The sequence below is a fragment of the Hyla sarda genome, unplaced genomic scaffold (genome assembly GCF_029499605.1).
Source record: "Hyla sarda isolate aHylSar1 unplaced genomic scaffold, aHylSar1.hap1 scaffold_555, whole genome shotgun sequence".
In the NCBI taxonomy this organism is placed as follows: Eukaryota; Metazoa; Chordata; class Amphibia; order Anura; family Hylidae; genus Hyla; species Hyla sarda.
In genome coordinates this window covers 75,895-96,906 of record NW_026610567.1, presented here as the reverse complement: position 1 = coordinate 96,906, position 21,012 = coordinate 75,895, and the positions used below count along the sequence as shown (strand labels likewise).

Genomic DNA, 21,012 nt, shown 5'->3' with positions numbered 1-21,012 from the left:
GAGATTGTTGCATCCATCTAGAACCCTCAGAACTACAGTGCTATGATGTCACTCACTTCCACAGGCCTTGCAGAGTGTAAACAACAACAACCCAGCTTTGTTGTGTATGTAACCATAGGGATTTGTGATGTCACCTAGAACCTTCACAGCAGCGACAGCTTTATGAGGAGCATCAGCACTGCTCTGCCTGAGCAGAACCATCACCGCCATAGGTTGTCAAATAACCCGGATTTAACCCACACAGGTAAGTCCAATGGGGTGCAGGCATGTCCTCTATGCTTACAGCTTCCCGTGGGTGTTGGTTTGATACCGTTTGGGGACAGCCAAGGAGGCATCTGCAGGCAACAAAGGTAGGTGTGTGCTTGTGTGTGTGTTTCCTATGCAGATCCTAAGCCCAGTGTCACATGCAAGTAGGAGGAGTAAGAAGGGTTCCTGGCAAATCCGGGTTATGGATTGCATTTAAAAAGGCCCCGTGGGAGTGCAATGGGCCCCTGTCTTGCTGCTTAGCAATAATGGTATGGGTTTAGGTTCTGCTGTGTGTACTGGTGGTTGACTGCCCCCCAGCCCAGAGTGTGCATGGAAAATTGTCTGGCAGCCTCCCTGACAGCAAGCAGTGATAGTGCCCATGAAGGGGACCTTGTTGGGCCCGCCCCTTTCACGGTTATCGCTTCTCGGCCTTTTGGCTAAGATCAAGTGTAGTATCTGTTCTTATCAGTTTAATATCTGATACGTCCCCTATCTGGGGACCATATATTAAATGGATTTTTGAGAACGGGGGCCGATTTCGAAGCTTGCTTCCGTCGCCCTATGCATTGACCCGATATGGCAGTATCTTCGGGTACAGTGCACCACCCCCTTACAGGGTTAAAAAGAAAGATTCCTACTTTCATTGCTACCTGCTTGCTGGCTAGCCAGCTAGCCAGCCCTGTGGGCCTTGCTGCTGCAGCCAAAAAACAAAAGGTGGTGCTGCTGCTGCTGCTTCTGCTTGTGTCTGGCCGCTGTTGGAGCGTCCAGGCACAGGACTTCTGCTGCTGCTGACTAAATGGCCTCCTTAATTGGATCATTTGAGTAGCCAGCACACCTGTGCAGGTAGGGCATGACATGATAGGCAGCTGCCTTGATAGCGGGTGGGTGCTGAATGTTCCTAATTGACAAAATAAGATTAATGCTTATGAAGAAATATAAAATCTCATCCCTTCCCCAATATCGCGCCACACCCCTACCCCTTAATTCCCTGGTTGAACTTGATGGACATATGTCTTTTTTCGACCGTACTAACTATGTAACTATGTAACATAACATGGGGGGGGTCTCCTGGCTGTTCACACAGGTGTGTCATTGCTGTACATTGACCATGCATTGCTTCTGTGGTATTGCAAAGGCAAAGACAAATGCTTCCAGCCATCCATTGCACTAATGGATTGGTCATCAGCTGGCTGTCTATGTCCCGCATCAATATAGACCAAAGTACAGAGGGTTAGGCTATGCTATTGTGCACCTACCTGATGCATCAGAAGGTGCGAGGCCCTTGCTAAATTCTGTGCACAGACTTTGAGATCTATACTTTAGACTGTATCTAAACCTGCTCCAACATGGACTGACATTCTGGCCTACTTTCAGCCGATGCGACTTGTCTGTCGCTGAACAGTCGCTTTTTATGTATTCAGCACCTATGTATAATGTTGTAAAAATGCTCTAGAAGCTAAAGTCGCAGAAATGTCACACATATTTGGCCTGCAACTTTCTGTGCGACAAATTCAGACAGGAAAAATCAGTATAAATCCTTAGAAAATTATCCCCCAGTGTCTCCATCTGCTGGCGGTATTGAATAAGCATTGCTGCACTGATGGGGTATGCATTAGACGAAAAAAAAGAAGAAAAAGAAGAATAATACGCCCAGAAAAGAGGCGAAAAGGAGAAAAACGTAAAAAAACGTGAAAAAAAAGTAAGAGGAAGAGAAGGGAAAAAAAGGTGGAAATGGGTTTAAAAGTGATTTCGGCGGAGAAATATATATATATATATATATATATATATATATATATATATATATATACGCGCACACACACACATATATATAAACGTATTCTCCGTTGAGATATTGCAGCCGCTGCTGTGTCCAGGCCCAGGAGCCTTAGCACTGTGCTGTGATGTCACTCAATACCACTGACATCACTAGGTGTAAACAACATCTCTCCTTTGCTGTGTATGTGACTATGGAGCTGTTTGGTGATGTCGTCTATTATGGCCTTCATAGAAGCAACAGGAGATTGTTGCATCCATCTAGAACCCTCAGAACTACAGTGCTATGATGTCACTCACTTCCACAGGCCTTGCAGAGTGTAAACAACAACAACCCAGCTTTGTTGTGTATGTAACCATAGGGATTTGTGATGTCACCTAGAACCTTCACAGCAGCGACAGCTTTATGAGGAGCATCAGCACTGCTCTGCCTGAGCAGAACCATCACCGCCATAGGTTGTCAAATAACCCGGATTTAACCCACACAGGTAAGTCCAATGGGGTGCAGGCATGTCCTCTATGCTTACAGCTTCCCGTGGGTGTTGGTTTGATACCGTTTGGGGACAGCCAAGGAGGCATCTGCAGGCAACAAAGGTAGGTGTGTGCTTGTGTGTGTGTTTCCTATGCAGATCCTAAGCCCAGTGTCACATGCAAGTAGGAGGAGTAAGAAGGGTTCCTGGCAAATCCGGGTTATGGATTGCATTTAAAAAGGCCCCGTGGGAGTGCAATGGGCCCCTGTCTTGCTGCTTAGCAATAATGGTATGGGTTTAGGTTCTGCTGTGTGTACTGGTGGTTGACTGCCCCCCAGCCCAGAGTGTGCATGGAAAATTGTCTGGCAGCCTCCCTGACAGCAAGCAGTGATAGTGCCCATGAAGGGGACCTTGTTGGGCCCGCCCCTTTCACGGTTATCGCTTCTCGGCCTTTTGGCTAAGATCAAGTGTAGTATCTGTTCTTATCAGTTTAATATCTGATACGTCCCCTATCTGGGGACCATATATTAAATGGATTTTTGAGAACGGGGGCCGATTTCGAAGCTTGCTTCCGTCGCCCTATGCATTGACCCGATATGGCAGTATCTTCGGGTACAGTGCACCACCCCCTTACAGGGTTAAAAAGAAAGATTCCTACTTTCATTGCTACCTGCTTGCTGGCTAGCCAGCTAGCCAGCCCTGTGGGCCTTGCTGCTGCAGCCAAAAAACAAAAGGTGGTGCTGCTGCTGCTGCTTCTGCTTGTGTCTGGCCGCTGTTGGAGCGTCCAGGCACAGGACTTCTGCTGCTGCTGACTAAATGGCCTCCTTAATTGGATCATTTGAGTAGCCAGCACACCTGTGCAGGTAGGGCATGACATGATAGGCAGCTGCCTTGATAGCGGGTGGGTGCTGAATGTTCCTAATTGACAAAATAAGATTAATGCTTATGAAGAAATATAAAATCTCATCCCTTCCCCAATATCGCGCCACACCCCTACCCCTTAATTCCCTGGTTGAACTTGATGGACATATGTCTTTTTTCGACCGTACTAACTATGTAACTATGTAACATAACATGGGGGGGGTCTCCTGGCTGTTCACACAGGTGTGTCATTGCTGTACATTGACCATGCATTGCTTCTGTGGTATTGCAAAGGCAAAGACAAATGCTTCCAGCCATCCATTGCACTAATGGATTGGTCATCAGCTGGCTGTCTATGTCCCGCATCAATATAGACCAAAGTACAGAGGGTTAGGCTATGCTATTGTGCACCTACCTGATGCATCAGAAGGTGCGAGGCCCTTGCTAAATTCTGTGCACAGACTTTGAGATCTATACTTTAGACTGTATCTAAACCTGCTCCAACATGGACTGACATTCTGGCCTACTTTCAGCCGATGCGACTTGTCTGTCGCTGAACAGTCGCTTTTTATGTATTCAGCACCTATGTATAATGTTGTAAAAATGCTCTAGAAGCTAAAGTCGCAGAAATGTCACACATATTTGGCCTGCAACTTTCTGTGCGACAAATTCAGACAGGAAAAATCAGTATAAATCCTTAGAAAATTATCCCCCAGTGTCTCCATCTGCTGGCGGTATTGAATAAGCATTGCTGCACTGATGGGGTATGCATTAGACGAAAAAAAAGAAGAAAAAGAAGAATAATACGCCCAGAAAAGAGGCGAAAAGGAGAAAAACGTAAAAAAACGTGAAAAAAAAGTAAGAGGAAGAGAAGGGAAAAAAAGGTGGAAATGGGTTTAAAAGTGATTTCGGCGGAGAAATATATATATATATATATATATATATATATATATATATATATATACGCGCACACACACACATATATATAAACGTATTCTCCGTTGAGATATTGCAGCCGCTGCTGTGTCCAGGCCCAGGAGCCTTAGCACTGTGCTGTGATGTCACTCAATACCACTGACATCACTAGGTGTAAACAACATCTCTCCTTTGCTGTGTATGTGACTATGGAGCTGTTTGGTGATGTCGTCTATTATGGCCTTCATAGAAGCAACAGGAGATTGTTGCATCCATCTAGAACCCTCAGAACTACAGTGCTATGATGTCACTCACTTCCACAGGCCTTGCAGAGTGTAAACAACAACAACCCAGCTTTGTTGTGTATGTAACCATAGGGATTTGTGATGTCACCTAGAACCTTCACAGCAGCGACAGCTTTATGAGGAGCATCAGCACTGCTCTGCCTGAGCAGAACCATCACCGCCATAGGTTGTCAAATAACCCGGATTTAACCCACACAGGTAAGTCCAATGGGGTGCAGGCATGTCCTCTATGCTTACAGCTTCCCGTGGGTGTTGGTTTGATACCGTTTGGGGACAGCCAAGGAGGCATCTGCAGGCAACAAAGGTAGGTGTGTGCTTGTGTGTGTGTTTCCTATGCAGATCCTAAGCCCAGTGTCACATGCAAGTAGGAGGAGTAAGAAGGGTTCCTGGCAAATCCGGGTTATGGATTGCATTTAAAAAGGCCCCGTGGGAGTGCAATGGGCCCCTGTCTTGCTGCTTAGCAATAATGGTATGGGTTTAGGTTCTGCTGTGTGTACTGGTGGTTGACTGCCCCCCAGCCCAGAGTGTGCATGGAAAATTGTCTGGCAGCCTCCCTGACAGCAAGCAGTGATAGTGCCCATGAAGGGGACCTTGTTGGGCCCGCCCCTTTCACGGTTATCGCTTCTCGGCCTTTTGGCTAAGATCAAGTGTAGTATCTGTTCTTATCAGTTTAATATCTGATACGTCCCCTATCTGGGGACCATATATTAAATGGATTTTTGAGAACGGGGGCCGATTTCGAAGCTTGCTTCCGTCGCCCTATGCATTGACCCGATATGGCAGTATCTTCGGGTACAGTGCACCACCCCCTTACAGGGTTAAAAAGAAAGATTCCTACTTTCATTGCTACCTGCTTGCTGGCTAGCCAGCTAGCCAGCCCTGTGGGCCTTGCTGCTGCAGCCAAAAAACAAAAGGTGGTGCTGCTGCTGCTGCTTCTGCTTGTGTCTGGCCGCTGTTGGAGCGTCCAGGCACAGGACTTCTGCTGCTGCTGACTAAATGGCCTCCTTAATTGGATCATTTGAGTAGCCAGCACACCTGTGCAGGTAGGGCATGACATGATAGGCAGCTGCCTTGATAGCGGGTGGGTGCTGAATGTTCCTAATTGACAAAATAAGATTAATGCTTATGAAGAAATATAAAATCTCATCCCTTCCCCAATATCGCGCCACACCCCTACCCCTTAATTCCCTGGTTGAACTTGATGGACATATGTCTTTTTTCGACCGTACTAACTATGTAACTATGTAACATAACATGGGGGGGGTCTCCTGGCTGTTCACACAGGTGTGTCATTGCTGTACATTGACCATGCATTGCTTCTGTGGTATTGCAAAGGCAAAGACAAATGCTTCCAGCCATCCATTGCACTAATGGATTGGTCATCAGCTGGCTGTCTATGTCCCGCATCAATATAGCACAAAGTACAGAGGGTTAGGCTATGCTATTGTGCACCTACCTGATGCATCAGAAGGTGCGAGGCCCTTGCTAAATTCTGTGCACAGACTTTGAGATCTATACTTTAGACTGTATCTAAACCTGCTCCAACATGGACTGACATTCTGGCCTACTTTCAGCCGATGCGACTTGTCTGTCGCTGAACAGTCGCTTTTTATGTATTCAGCACCTATGTATAATGTTGTAAAAATGCTCTAGAAGCTAAAGTCGCAGAAATGTCACACATATTTGGCCTGCAACTTTCTGTGCGACAAATTCAGACAGGAAAAATCAGTATAAATCCTTAGAAAATTATCCCCCAGTGTCTCCATCTGCTGGCGGTATTGAATAAGCATTGCTGCACTGATGGGGTATGCATTAGACGAAAAAAAAGAAGAAAAAGAAGAATAATACGCCCAGAAAAGAGGCGAAAAGGAGAAAAACGTAAAAAAACGTGAAAAAAAAGTAAGAGGAAGAGAAGGGAAAAAAAGGTGGAAATGGGTTTAAAAGTGATTTCGGCAGAGAAATATATATATATATATATATATATATATATATATATATATATACGCGCACACACACACATATATATAAACGTATTCTCCGTTGAGATATTGCAGCCGCTGCTGTGTCCAGGCCCAGGAGCCTTAGCACTGTGCTGTGATGTCACTCAATACCACTGACATCACTAGGTGTAAACAACATCTCTCCTTTGCTGTGTATGTGACTATGGAGCTGTTTGGTGATGTCGTCTATTATGGCCTTCATAGAAGCAACAGGAGATTGTTGCATCCATCTAGAACCCTCAGAACTACAGTGCTATGATGTCACTCACTTCCACAGGCCTTGCAGAGTGTAAACAACAACAACCCAGCTTTGTTGTGTATGTAACCATAGGGATTTGTGATGTCACCTAGAACCTTCACAGCAGCGACAGCTTTATGAGGAGCATCAGCACTGCTCTGCCTGAGCAGAACCATCACCGCCATAGGTTGTCAAATAACCCGGATTTAACCCACACAGGTAAGTCCAATGGGGTGCAGGCATGTCCTCTATGCTTACAGCTTCCCGTGGGTGTTGGTTTGATACCGTTTGGGGACAGCCAAGGAGGCATCTGCAGGCAACAAAGGTAGGTGTGTGCTTGTGTGTGTGTTTCCTATGCAGATCCTAAGCCCAGTGTCACATGCAAGTAGGAGGAGTAAGAAGGGTTCCTGGCAAATCCGGGTTATGGATTGCATTTAAAAAGGCCCCGTGGGAGTGCAATGGGCCCCTGTCTTGCTGCTTAGCAATAATGGTATGGGTTTAGGTTCTGCTGTGTGTACTGGTGGTTGACTGCCCCCCAGCCCAGAGTGTGCATGGAAAATTGTCTGGCAGCCTCCCTGACAGCAAGCAGTGATAGTGCCCATGAAGGGGACCTTGTTGGGCCCGCCCCTTTCACGGTTATCGCTTCTCGGCCTTTTGGCTAAGATCAAGTGTAGTATCTGTTCTTATCAGTTTAATATCTGATACGTCCCCTATCTGGGGACCATATATTAAATGGATTTTTGAGAACGGGGGCCGATTTCGAAGCTTGCTTCCGTCGCCCTATGCATTGACCCGATATGGCAGTATCTTCGGGTACAGTGCACCACCCCCTTACAGGGTTAAAAAGAAAGATTCCTACTTTCATTGCTACCTGCTTGCTGGCTAGCCAGCTAGCCAGCCCTGTGGGCCTTGCTGCTGCAGCCAAAAAACAAAAGGTGGTGCTGCTGCTGCTGCTTCTGCTTGTGTCTGGCCGCTGTTGGAGCGTCCAGGCACAGGACTTCTGCTGCTGCTGACTAAATGGCCTCCTTAATTGGATCATTTGAGTAGCCAGCACACCTGTGCAGGTAGGGCATGACATGATAGGCAGCTGCCTTGATAGCGGGTGGGTGCTGAATGTTCCTAATTGACAAAATAAGATTAATGCTTATGAAGAAATATAAAATCTCATCCCTTCCCCAATATCGCGCCACACCCCTACCCCTTAATTCCCTGGTTGAACTTGATGGACATATGTCTTTTTTCGACCGTACTAACTATGTAACTATGTAACATAACATGGGGGGGGTCTCCTGGCTGTTCACACAGGTGTGTCATTGCTGTACATTGACCATGCATTGCTTCTGTGGTATTGCAAAGGCAAAGACAAATGCTTCCAGCCATCCATTGCACTAATGGATTGGTCATCAGCTGGCTGTCTATGTCCCGCATCAATATAGACCAAAGTACAGAGGGTTAGGCTATGCTATTGTGCACCTACCTGATGCATCAGAAGGTGCGAGGCCCTTGCTAAATTCTGTGCACAGACTTTGAGATCTATACTTTAGACTGTATCTAAACCTGCTCCAACATGGACTGACATTCTGGCCTACTTTCAGCCGATGCGACTTGTCTGTCGCTGAACAGTCGCTTTTTATGTATTCAGCACCTATGTATAATGTTGTAAAAATGCTCTAGAAGCTAAAGTCGCAGAAATGTCACACATATTTGGCCTGCAACTTTCTGTGCGACAAATTCAGACAGGAAAAATCAGTATAAATCCTTAGAAAATTATCCCCCAGTGTCTCCATCTGCTGGCGGTATTGAATAAGCATTGCTGCACTGATGGGGTATGCATTAGACGAAAAAAAAGAAGAAAAAGAAGAATAATACGCCCAGAAAAGAGGCGAAAAGGAGAAAAACGTAAAAAAACGTGAAAAAAAAGTAAGAGGAAGAGAAGGGAAAAAAAGGTGGAAATGGGTTTAAAAGTGATTTCGGCGGAGAAATATATATATATATATATATATATATATATATATATATATACGCGCACACACACACATATATATAAACGTATTCTCCGTTGAGATATTGCAGCCGCTGCTGTGTCCAGGCCCAGGAGCCTTAGCACTGTGCTGTGATGTCACTCAATACCACTGACATCACTAGGTGTAAACAACATCTCTCCTTTGCTGTGTATGTGACTATGGAGCTGTTTGGTGATGTCGTCTATTATGGCCTTCATAGAAGCAACAGGAGATTGTTGCATCCATCTAGAACCCTCAGAACTACAGTGCTATGATGTCACTCACTTCCACAGGCCTTGCAGAGTGTAAACAACAACAACCCAGCTTTGTTGTGTATGTAACCATAGGGATTTGTGATGTCACCTAGAACCTTCACAGCAGCGACAGCTTTATGAGGAGCATCAGCACTGCTCTGCCTGAGCAGAACCATCACCGCCATAGGTTGTCAAATAACCCGGATTTAACCCACACAGGTAAGTCCAATGGGGTGCAGGCATGTCCTCTATGCTTACAGCTTCCCGTGGGTGTTGGTTTGATACCGTTTGGGGACAGCCAAGGAGGCATCTGCAGGCAACAAAGGTAGGTGTGTGCTTGTGTGTGTGTTTCCTATGCAGATCCTAAGCCCAGTGTCACATGCAAGTAGGAGGAGTAAGAAGGGTTCCTGGCAAATCCGGGTTATGGATTGCATTTAAAAAGGCCCCGTGGGAGTGCAATGGGCCCCTGTCTTGCTGCTTAGCAATAATGGTATGGGTTTAGGTTCTGCTGTGTGTACTGGTGGTTGACTGCCCCCCAGCCCAGAGTGTGCATGGAAAATTGTCTGGCAGCCTCCCTGACAGCAAGCAGTGATAGTGCCCATGAAGGGGACCTTGTTGGGCCCGCCCCTTTCACGGTTATCGCTTCTCGGCCTTTTGGCTAAGATCAAGTGTAGTATCTGTTCTTATCAGTTTAATATCTGATACGTCCCCTATCTGGGGACCATATATTAAATGGATTTTTGAGAACGGGGGCCGATTTCGAAGCTTGCTTCCGTCGCCCTATGCATTGACCCGATATGGCAGTATCTTCGGGTACAGTGCACCACCCCCTTACAGGGTTAAAAAGAAAGATTCCTACTTTCATTGCTACCTGCTTGCTGGCTAGCCAGCTAGCCAGCCCTGTGGGCCTTGCTGCTGCAGCCAAAAAACAAAAGGTGGTGCTGCTGCTGCTGCTTCTGCTTGTGTCTGGCCGCTGTTGGAGCGTCCAGGCACAGGACTTCTGCTGCTGCTGACTAAATGGCCTCCTTAATTGGATCATTTGAGTAGCCAGCACACCTGTGCAGGTAGGGCATGACATGATAGGCAGCTGCCTTGATAGCGGGTGGGTGCTGAATGTTCCTAATTGACAAAATAAGATTAATGCTTATGAAGAAATATAAAATCTCATCCCTTCCCCAATATCGCGCCACACCCCTACCCCTTAATTCCCTGGTTGAACTTGATGGACATATGTCTTTTTTCGACCGTACTAACTATGTAACTATGTAACATAACATGGGGGGGGTCTCCTGGCTGTTCACACAGGTGTGTCATTGCTGTACATTGACCATGCATTGCTTCTGTGGTATTGCAAAGGCAAAGACAAATGCTTCCAGCCATCCATTGCACTAATGGATTGGTCATCAGCTGGCTGTCTATGTCCCGCATCAATATAGACCAAAGTACAGAGGGTTAGGCTATGCTATTGTGCACCTACCTGATGCATCAGAAGGTGCGAGGCCCTTGCTAAATTCTGTGCACAGACTTTGAGATCTATACTTTAGACTGTATCTAAACCTGCTCCAACATGGACTGACATTCTGGCCTACTTTCAGCCGATGCGACTTGTCTGTCGCTGAACAGTCGCTTTTTATGTATTCAGCACCTATGTATAATGTTGTAAAAATGCTCTAGAAGCTAAAGTCGCAGAAATGTCACACATATTTGGCCTGCAACTTTCTGTGCGACAAATTCAGACAGGAAAAATCAGTATAAATCCTTAGAAAATTATCCCCCAGTGTCTCCATCTGCTGGCGGTATTGAATAAGCATTGCTGCACTGATGGGGTATGCATTAGACGAAAAAAAAGAAGAAAAAGAAGAATAATACGCCCAGAAAAGAGGCGAAAAGGAGAAAAACGTAAAAAAACGTGAAAAAAAAGTAAGAGGAAGAGAAGGGAAAAAAAGGTGGAAATGGGTTTAAAAGTGATTTCGGCGGAGAAATATATATATATATATATATATATATATATATATATATATATATATATATACGCGCACACACACACATATATATAAACGTATTCTCCGTTGAGATATTGCAGCCGCTGCTGTGTCCAGGCCCAGGAGCCTTAGCACTGTGCTGTGATGTCACTCAATACCACTGACATCACTAGGTGTAAACAACATCTCTCCTTTGCTGTGTATGTGACTATGGAGCTGTTTGGTGATGTCGTCTATTATGGCCTTCATAGAAGCAACAGGAGATTGTTGCATCCATCTAGAACCCTCAGAACTACAGTGCTATGATGTCACTCACTTCCACAGGCCTTGCAGAGTGTAAACAACAACAACCCAGCTTTGTTGTGTATGTAACCATAGGGATTTGTGATGTCACCTAGAACCTTCACAGCAGCGACAGCTTTATGAGGAGCATCAGCACTGCTCTGCCTGAGCAGAACCATCACCGCCATAGGTTGTCAAATAACCCGGATTTAACCCACACAGGTAAGTCCAATGGGGTGCAGGCATGTCCTCTATGCTTACAGCTTCCCGTGGGTGTTGGTTTGATACCGTTTGGGGACAGCCAAGGAGGCATCTGCAGGCAACAAAGGTAGGTGTGTGCTTGTGTGTGTGTTTCCTATGCAGATCCTAAGCCCAGTGTCACATGCAAGTAGGAGGAGTAAGAAGGGTTCCTGGCAAATCCGGGTTATGGATTGCATTTAAAAAGGCCCCGTGGGAGTGCAATGGGCCCCTGTCTTGCTGCTTAGCAATAATGGTATGGGTTTAGGTTCTGCTGTGTGTACTGGTGGTTGACTGCCCCCCAGCCCAGAGTGTGCATGGAAAATTGTCTGGCAGCCTCCCTGACAGCAAGCAGTGATAGTGCCCATGAAGGGGACCTTGTTGGGCCCGCCCCTTTCACGGTTATCGCTTCTCGGCCTTTTGGCTAAGATCAAGTGTAGTATCTGTTCTTATCAGTTTAATATCTGATACGTCCCCTATCTGGGGACCATATATTAAATGGATTTTTGAGAACGGGGGCCGATTTCGAAGCTTGCTTCCGTCGCCCTATGCATTGACCCGATATGGCAGTATCTTCGGGTACAGTGCACCACCCCCTTACAGGGTTAAAAATAAAGATTCCTACTTTCATTGCTACCTGCTTGCTGGCTAGCCAGCTAGCCAGCCCTGTGGGCCTTGCTGCTGCAGCCAAAAAACAAAAGGTGGTGCTGCTGCTGCTGCTTCTGCTTGTGTCTGGCCGCTGTTGGAGCGTCCAGGCACAGGACTTCTGCTGCTGCTGACTAAATGGCCTCCTTAATTGGATCATTTGAGTAGCCAGCACACCTGTGCAGGTAGGGCATGACATGATAGGCAGCTGCCTTGATAGCGGGTGGGTGCTGAATGTTCCTAATTGACAAAATAAGATTAATGCTTATGAAGAAATATAAAATCTCATCCCTTCCCCAATATCGCGCCACACCCCTACCCCTTAATTCCCTGGTTGAACTTGATGGACATATGTCTTTTTTCGACCGTACTAACTATGTAACTATGTAACATAACATGGGGGGGGTCTCCTGGCTGTTCACACAGGTGTGTCATTGCTGTACATTGACCATGCATTGCTTCTGTGGTATTGCAAAGGCAAAGACAAATGCTTCCAGCCATCCATTGCACTAATGGATTGGTCATCAGCTGGCTGTCTATGTCCCGCATCAATATAGACCAAAGTACAGAGGGTTAGGCTATGCTATTGTGCACCTACCTGATGCATCAGAAGGTGCGAGGCCCTTGCTAAATTCTGTGCACAGACTTTGAGATCTATACTTTAGACTGTATCTAAACCTGCTCCAACATGGACTGACATTCTGGCCTACTTTCAGCCGATGCGACTTGTCTGTCGCTGAACAGTCGCTTTTTATGTATTCAGCACCTATGTATAATGTTGTAAAAATGCTCTAGAAGCTAAAGTCGCAGAAATGTCACACATATTTGGCCTGCAACTTTCTGTGCGACAAATTCAGACAGGAAAAATCAGTATAAATCCTTAGAAAATTATCCCCCAGTGTCTCCATCTGCTGGCGGTATTGAATAAGCATTGCTGCACTGATGGGGTATGCATTAGACGAAAAAAAAGAAGAATACGAAGAATAATACGCCCAGAAAAGAGGCGAAAAGGAGAAAAACGTAAAAAAACGTGAAAAAAAAGTAAGAGGAAGAGAAGGGAAAAAAAGGTGGAAATGGGTTTAAAAGTGATTTCGGCGGAGAAATATATATATATATATATATATATATATATATATATATATATACGCGCACACACACACATATATATAAACGTATTCTCCGTTGAGATATTGCAGCCGCTGCTGTGTCCAGGCCCAGGAGCCTTAGCACTGTGCTGTGATGTCACTCAATACCACTGACATCACTAGGTGTAAACAACATCTCTCCTTTGCTGTGTATGTGACTATGGAGCTGTTTGGTGATGTCGTCTATTATGGCCTTCATAGAAGCAACAGGAGATTGTTGCATCCATCTAGAACCCTCAGAACTACAGTGCTATGATGTCACTCACTTCCACAGGCCTTGCAGAGTGTAAACAACAACAACCCAGCTTTGTTGTGTATGTAACCATAGGGATTTGTGATGTCACCTAGAACCTTCACAGCAGCGACAGCTTTATGAGGAGCATCAGCACTGCTCTGCCTGAGCAGAACCATCACCGCCATAGGTTGTCAAATAACCCGGATTTAACCCACACAGGTAAGTCCAATGGGGTGCAGGCATGTCCTCTATGCTTACAGCTTCCCGTGGGTGTTGGTTTGATACCGTTTGGGGACAGCCAAGGAGGCATCTGCAGGCAACAAAGGTAGGTGTGTGCTTGTGTGTGTGTTTCCTATGCAGATCCTAAGCCCAGTGTCACATGCAAGTAGGAGGAGTAAGAAGGGTTCCTGGCAAATCCGGGTTATGGATTGCATTTAAAAAGGCCCCGTGGGAGTGCAATGGGCCCCTGTCTTGCTGCTTAGCAATAATGGTATGGGTTTAGGTTCTGCTGTGTGTACTGGTGGTTGACTGCCCCCCAGCCCAGAGTGTGCATGGAAAATTGTCTGGCAGCCTCCCTGACAGCAAGCAGTGATAGTGCCCATGAAGGGGACCTTGTTGGGCCCGCCCCTTTCACGGTTATCGCTTCTCGGCCTTTTGGCTAAGATCAAGTGTAGTATCTGTTCTTATCAGTTTAATATCTGATACGTCCCCTATCTGGGGACCATATATTAAATGGATTTTTGAGAACGGGGGCCGATTTCGAAGCTTGCTTCCGTCGCCCTATGCATTGACCCGATATGGCAGTATCTTCGGGTACAGTGCACCACCCCCTTACAGGGTTAAAAAGAAAGATTCCTACTTTCATTGCTACCTGCTTGCTGGCTAGCCAGCTAGCCAGCCCTGTGGGCCTTGCTGCTGCAGCCAAAAAACAAAAGGTGGTGCTGCTGCTGCTGCTTCTGCTTGTGTCTGGCCGCTGTTGGAGCGTCCAGGCACAGGACTTCTGCTGCTGCTGACTAAATGGCCTCCTTAATTGGATCATTTGAGTAGCCAGCACACCTGTGCAGGTAGGGCATGACATGATAGGCAGCTGCCTTGATAGCGGGTGGGTGCTGAATGTTCCTAATTGACAAAATAAGATTAATGCTTATGAAGAAATATAAAATCTCATCCCTTCCCCAATATCGCGCCACACCCCTACCCCTTAATTCCCTGGTTGAACTTGATGGACATATGTCTTTTTTCGACCGTACTAACTATGTAACTATGTAACATAACATGGGGGGGGTCTCCTGGCTGTTCACACAGGTGTGTCATTGCTGTACATTGACCATGCATTGCTTCTGTGGTATTGCAAAGGCAAAGACAAATGCTTCCAGCCATCCATTGCACTAATGGATTGGTCATCAGCTGGCTGTCTATGTCCCGCATCAATATAGACCAAAGTACAGAGGGTTAGGCTATGCTATTGTGCACCTACCTGATGCATCAGAAGGTGCGAGGCCCTTGCTAAATTCTGTGCACAGACTTTGAGATCTATACTTTAGACTGTATCTAAACCTGCTCCAACATGGACTGACATTCTGGCCTACTTTCAGCCGATGCGACTTGTCTGTCGCTGAACAGTCGCTTTTTATGTATTCAGCACCTATGTATAATGTTGTAAAAATGCTCTAGAAGCTAAAGTCGCAGAAATGTCACACATATTTGGCCTGCAACTTTCTGTGCGACAAATTCAGACAGGAAAAATCAGTATAAATCCTTAGAAAATTATCCCCCAGTGTCTCCATCTGCTGGCGGTATTGAATAAGCATTGCTGCACTGATGGGGTATGCATTAGACGAAAAAAAAGAAGAAAAAGAAGAATAATACGCCCAGAAAAGAGGCGAAAAGGAGAAAAACGTAAAAAAACGTGAAAAAAAAGTAAGAGGAAGAGAAGGGAAAAAAAGGTGGAAATGGGTTTAAAAGTGATTTCGGCGGAGAAATATATATATATATATATATATATATATATATATATATATATACGCGCACACACACACATATATATAAACGTATTCTCCGTTGAGATATTGGCCGCTGCTGTGTCCAGGCCCAGGAGCCTTAGCACTGTGCTGTGATGTCACTCAATACCACTGACATCACTAGGTGTAAACAACATCTCTCCTTTGCTGTGTATGTGACTATGGAGCTGTTTGGTGATGTCGTCTATTATGGCCTTCATAGAAGCAACAGGAGATTGTTGCATCCATCTAGAACCCTCAGAACTACAGTGCTATGATGTCACTCACTTCCACAGGCCTTGCAGAGTGTAAACAACAACAACCCAGCTTTGTTGTGTATGTAACCATAGGGATTTGTGATGTCACCTAGAACCTTCACAGCAGCGACAGCTTTATGAGGAGCATCAGCACTGCTCTGCCTGAGCAGAACCATCACCGCCATAGGTTGTCAAATAACCCGGATTTAACCCACACAGGTAAGTCCAATGGGGTGCAGGCATGTCCTCTATGCTTACAGCTTCCCGTGGGTGTTGGTTTGATACCGTTTGGGGACAGCCAAGGAGGCATCTGCAGGCAACAAAGGTAGGTGTGTGCTTGTGTGTGTGTTTCCTATGCAGATCCTAAGCCCAGTGTCACATGCAAGTAGGAGGAGTAAGAAGGGTTCCTGGCAAATCCGGGTTATGGATTGCATTTAAAAAGGCCCCGTGGGAGTGCAATGGGCCCCTGTCTTGCTGCTTAGCAATAATGGTATGGGTTTAGGTTCTGCTGTGTGTACTGGTGGTTGACTGCCCCCCAGCCCAGAGTGTGCATGGAAAATTGTCTGGCAGCCTCCCTGACAGCAAGCAGTGATAGTGCCCATGAAGGGGACCTTGTTGGGCCCGCCCCTTTCACGGTTATCGCTTCTCGGCCTTTTGGCTAAGATCAAGTGTAGTATCTGTTCTTATCAGTTTAATATCTGATACGTCCCCTATCTGGGGACCATATATTAAATGGATTTTTGAGAACGGGGGCCGATTTCGAAGCTTGCTTCCGTCGCCCTATGCATTGACCCGATATGGCAGTATCTTCGGGTACAGTGCACCACCCCCTTACAGGGTTAAAAAGAAAGATTCCTACTTTCATTGCTACCTGCTTGCTGGCTAGCCAGCTAGCCAGCCCTGTGGGCCTTGCTGCTGCAGCCAAAAAACAAAAGGTGGTGCTGCTGCTGCTGCTTCTGCTTGTGTCTGGCCGCTGTTGGAGCGTCCAGGCACAGGACTTCTGCTGCTGCTGACTAAATGGCCTCCTTAATTGGATCATTTGAGTAGCCAGCACACCTGTGCAGGTAGGGCATGACATGATAGGCAGCTGCCTTGATAGCGGGTGGGTGCTGAATGTTCCTAATTGACAAAATAAGATTAATGCTTATGAAGAAATATAAAATCTCATCCCTTCCCCAATATCGCGCCACACCCCTACCCCTTAATTCCCTGGTTGAACTTGATGGACATATGTCTTTTTTCGACCGTACTAACTATGTAACTATGTAACATAACATGGGGGGGGTCTCCTGGCTGTTCACACAGGTGTGTCATTGCTGTACATTGACCATGCATTGCTTCTGTGGTATTGCAAAGGCAAAGACAAATGCTTCCAGCCATCCATTGCACTAATGGATTGGTCATCAGCTGGCTGTCTATGTCCCGCATCAATATAGACCAAAGTACAGAGGGTTAGGCTATGCTATTGTGCACCTACCTGATGCATCAGAAGGTGCGAGGCCCTTGCTAAATTCTGTGCACAGACTTTGAGATCTATACTTTAGACTGTATCTAAACCTGCTCCAACATGGACTGACATTCTGGCCTACTTTCAGCCGATGCGACTTGTCTGTCGCTGAACAGTCGCTTTTTATGTATTCAGCACCTATGTATAATGTTGTAAAAATGCTCTAGAAGCTAAAGTCGCAGAAATGTCACACATATTTGGCCTGCAACTTTCTGTGCGACAAATTCAGACAGGAAAAATCAGTATAAATCCTTAGAAAATTATCCCCCAGTGTCTCCATCTGCTGGCGGTATTGAATAAGCATTGCTGCACTGATGGGGTATGCATTAGACGAAAAAAAAGAAGAAAAAGAAGAATAATACGCCCAGAAAAGAGGCGAAAAGGAGAAAAACGTAAAAAAACGTGAAAAAAAAGTAAGAGGAAGAGAAGGGAAAAAAAGGTGGAAATGGGTTTAAAAGTGATTTCGGCGGAGATATATATATATATATATATATATATATATATATATATATATATATATACGCGCACACACACACATATATATAAACGTATTCTCCGTTGAGATATTGCAGCCGCTGCTGTGTCCAGGCCCAGGAGCCTTAGCACTGTGCTGTGATGTCACTCAATACCACTGACATCACTAGGTGTAAACAACATCTCTCCTTTGCTGTGTATGTGACTATGGAACTGTTTGGTGATGTCGTCTATTATGGCCTTCATAGAAGCAACAGGAGATTGTTGCATCCATCTAGAACCCTCAGAACTACAGTGCTATGATGTCACTCACTTCCACAGGCCTTGCAGAGTGTAAACAACAACAACCCAGCTTTGTTGTGTATGTAACCATAGGGATTTGTGATGTCACCTAGAACCTTCACAGCAGCGACAGCTTTATGAGGAGCATCAGCACTGCTCTGCCTGAGCAGAACCATCACCGCCATAGGTTGTCAAATAACCCGGATTTAACCCACACAGGTAAGTCCAATGGGGTGCAGGCATGTCCTCTATGCTTACAGCTTCCCGTGGGTGTTGGTTTGATACCGTTTGGGGACAGCCAAGGAGGCATCTGCAGGCAACAAAGGTAGGTGTGTGCTTGTGTGTGTGTTTCCTATGCAGATCCTAAGCCCAGTGTCACATGCAAGTAGGAGGAGTAAGAAGGGTTCCTGGCAAATCCGGGTTATGGATTGCATTTAAAAAGGCCCCGTGGGAGTGCAATGGGCCCCTGTCTTGCTGCTTAGCAATAATGGTATGGGTTTAGGTTCTGCTGTGTGTACTGGTGGTTGACTGCCCCCCAGCCCAGAGTGTGCATGGAAAATTGTCTGGCAGCCTCCCTGACAGCAAGCAGTGATAGTGCCCATGAAGGGGACCTTGTTGGGCCCGCCCCTTTCACGGTTATCGCTTCTCGGCCTTTTGGCTAAGATCAAGTGTAGTATCTGTTCTTATCAGTTTAATATCTGATACGTCCCCTATCTGGGGACCATATATTAAATGGATTTTTGAGAACGGGGGCCGATTTCGAAGCTTGCTTCCGTCGCCCTATGCATTGACCCGATATGGCAGTATCTTCGGGTACAGTGCACCACCCCCTTACAGGGTTAAAAAGAAAGATTCCTACTTTCATTGCTACCTGCTTGCTGGCTAGCCAGCTAGCCAGCCCTGTGGGCCTTGCTGCTGCAGCCAAAAAACAAAAGGTGGTGCTGCTGCTGCTGCTTCTGCTTGTGTCTGGCCGCTGTTGGAGCGTCCAGGCACAGGACTTCTGCTGCTGCTGACTAAATGGCCTCCTTAATTGGATCATTTGAGTAGCCAGCACACCTGTGCAGGTAGGGCATGACATGATAGGCAGCTGCCTTGATAGCGGGTGGGTGCTGAATGTTCCTAATTGACAAAATAAGATTAATGCTTATGAAGAAATATAAAATCTCATCCCTTCCCCAATATCGCGCCACACCCCTACCCCTTAATTCCCTGGTTGAACTTGATGGACATATGTCTTTTTTCGACCGTACTAACTATGTAACTATGTAACATAACATGGGGGGGGTCTCCTGGCTGTTCACACAGGTGTGTCATTGCTGTACATTGACCATGCATTGCTTCTGTGGTATTGCAAAGGCAAAGACAAATGCTTCCAGCCATCCATTGCACTAATGGATTGGTCATCAGCTGGCTGTCTATGTCCCGCATCAATATAGACCAAAGTACAGAGGGTTAGGCTATGCTATTGTGCACCTACCTGATGCATCAGAAGGTGCGAGGCCCTTGCTAAATTCTGTGCACAGACTTTGAGATCTATACTTTAGACTGTATCTAAACCTGCTCCAACATGGACTGACATTCTGGCCTACTTTCAGCCGATGCGACTTGTCTGTCGCTGAACAGTCGCTTTTTATGTATTCAGCACCTATGTATAATGTTGTAAAAATGCTCTAGAAGCTAAAGTCGCAGAAATGTCACACATATTTGGCCTGCAACTTTCTGTGCGACAAATTCAGACAGGAAAAATCAGTATAAATCCTTAGAAAATTATCCCCCAGTGTCTCCATCTGCTGGCGGTATTGAATAAGCATTGCTGCACTGATGGGGTATGCATTAGACGAAAAAAAAGAAGAAAAAGAAGAATAATACGCCCAGAAAAGAGGCGAAAAGGAGAAAAACGTAAAAAAACGTGAAAAAAAAGTAAGAGGAAGAGAAGGGAAAAAAAGGTGGAAATGGGTTTAAAAGTGATTTCGGCGGAGAAATATATATATATATATATATATATATATATATATATATATATATATACGCGCACACACACACATATATATAAACGTATTCTCCGTTGAGATATTGCAGCCGCTGCTGTGTCCAGGCCCAGGAGCCTTAGCACTGTGCTGTGATGTCACTCAATACCACTGACATCACTAGGTGTAAACAACATCTCTCCTTTGCTGTGTATGTGACTATGGAGCTGTTTGGTGATGTCGTCTATTATGGCCTTCATAGAAGCAACAGGAGATTGTTGCATCCATCTAGAACCCTCAGAACTACAGTGCTATGATGTCACTCACTTCCACAGGCCTTGCAGAGTGTAAACAACAACAACCCAGCTTTGTTGTGTATGTAACCATAGGGATTTGTGATGTCACCTAGAACCTTCACAGCAGCGACAGCTTTATGAGGAGCATCAGCACTGCTCTGCCTGAGCAGAACCATCACCGCCATAGGTTGTCAAATAACCCGGATTTAACCCACACAGGTAAGTCCAATGGGGTGCAGGCATGTCCTCTATGCTTACAGCTTCCCGTGGGTGTTGGTTTGATACCGTTTGGGGACAGCCAAGGAGGCATCTGCAGGCAACAAAGGTAGGTGTGTGCTTGTGTGTGTGTTTCCTATGCAGATCCTAAGCCCAGTGTCACATGCAAGTAGGAGGAGTAAGAAGGGTTCCTGGCAAATCCGGGTTATGGATTGCATTTAAAAAGGCCCCGTGGGAGTGCAATGGGCCCCTGTCTTGCTGCTTAGCAATAATGGTATGGGTTTAGGTTCTGCTGTGTGTACTGGTGGTTGACTGCCCCCCAGCCCAGAGTGTGCATGGAAAATTGTCTGGCAGCCTCCCTGACAGCAAGCAGTGATAGTGCCCATGAAGGGGACCTTGTTGGGCCCGCCCCTTTCACGGTT

The 21,012-nt window shown here is 46.0% G+C and overlaps 9 non-coding genes across 9 annotated transcripts; all 9 read left to right on the top strand.

Moving 5' to 3' along the window:
• Positions 1 to 663: 663 nt before the first annotated feature.
• Positions 664 to 854, top strand: LOC130339903 (U2 spliceosomal RNA). The gene has a single exon (XR_008880144.1). It is a non-coding gene; the product is annotated as a U2 spliceosomal RNA (small nuclear RNA).
• A 2,072-nt stretch (positions 855 to 2,926) lies between these two features.
• LOC130339902 (U2 spliceosomal RNA) lies at positions 2,927 to 3,117 on the top strand. Its single transcript, XR_008880143.1, has one exon. It is a non-coding gene; the product is annotated as a U2 spliceosomal RNA (small nuclear RNA).
• A 2,070-nt stretch (positions 3,118 to 5,187) lies between these two features.
• Positions 5,188 to 5,378, top strand: LOC130339901 (U2 spliceosomal RNA). The gene has a single exon (XR_008880142.1). It is a non-coding gene; the product is annotated as a U2 spliceosomal RNA (small nuclear RNA).
• Positions 5,379 to 7,446: 2,068 nt separating this feature from the next.
• On the top strand, positions 7,447 to 7,637 carry LOC130339900 (U2 spliceosomal RNA). The gene has a single exon (XR_008880141.1). It is a non-coding gene; the product is annotated as a U2 spliceosomal RNA (small nuclear RNA).
• A 2,066-nt stretch (positions 7,638 to 9,703) lies between these two features.
• On the top strand, positions 9,704 to 9,894 carry LOC130339899 (U2 spliceosomal RNA). The gene has a single exon (XR_008880140.1). It is a non-coding gene; the product is annotated as a U2 spliceosomal RNA (small nuclear RNA).
• A 2,076-nt stretch (positions 9,895 to 11,970) lies between these two features.
• Positions 11,971 to 12,161, top strand: LOC130339898 (U2 spliceosomal RNA). Its single transcript, XR_008880139.1, has one exon. It is a non-coding gene; the product is annotated as a U2 spliceosomal RNA (small nuclear RNA).
• A 2,068-nt stretch (positions 12,162 to 14,229) lies between these two features.
• On the top strand, positions 14,230 to 14,420 carry LOC130339897 (U2 spliceosomal RNA). The gene has a single exon (XR_008880138.1). It is a non-coding gene; the product is annotated as a U2 spliceosomal RNA (small nuclear RNA).
• Positions 14,421 to 16,486: 2,066 nt separating this feature from the next.
• Positions 16,487 to 16,677, top strand: LOC130339894 (U2 spliceosomal RNA). The gene has a single exon (XR_008880136.1). It is a non-coding gene; the product is annotated as a U2 spliceosomal RNA (small nuclear RNA).
• A 2,072-nt stretch (positions 16,678 to 18,749) lies between these two features.
• Positions 18,750 to 18,940, top strand: LOC130339893 (U2 spliceosomal RNA). The gene has a single exon (XR_008880135.1). It is a non-coding gene; the product is annotated as a U2 spliceosomal RNA (small nuclear RNA).
• The last annotated feature ends 2,072 nt before the right edge of the window (positions 18,941 to 21,012 follow it).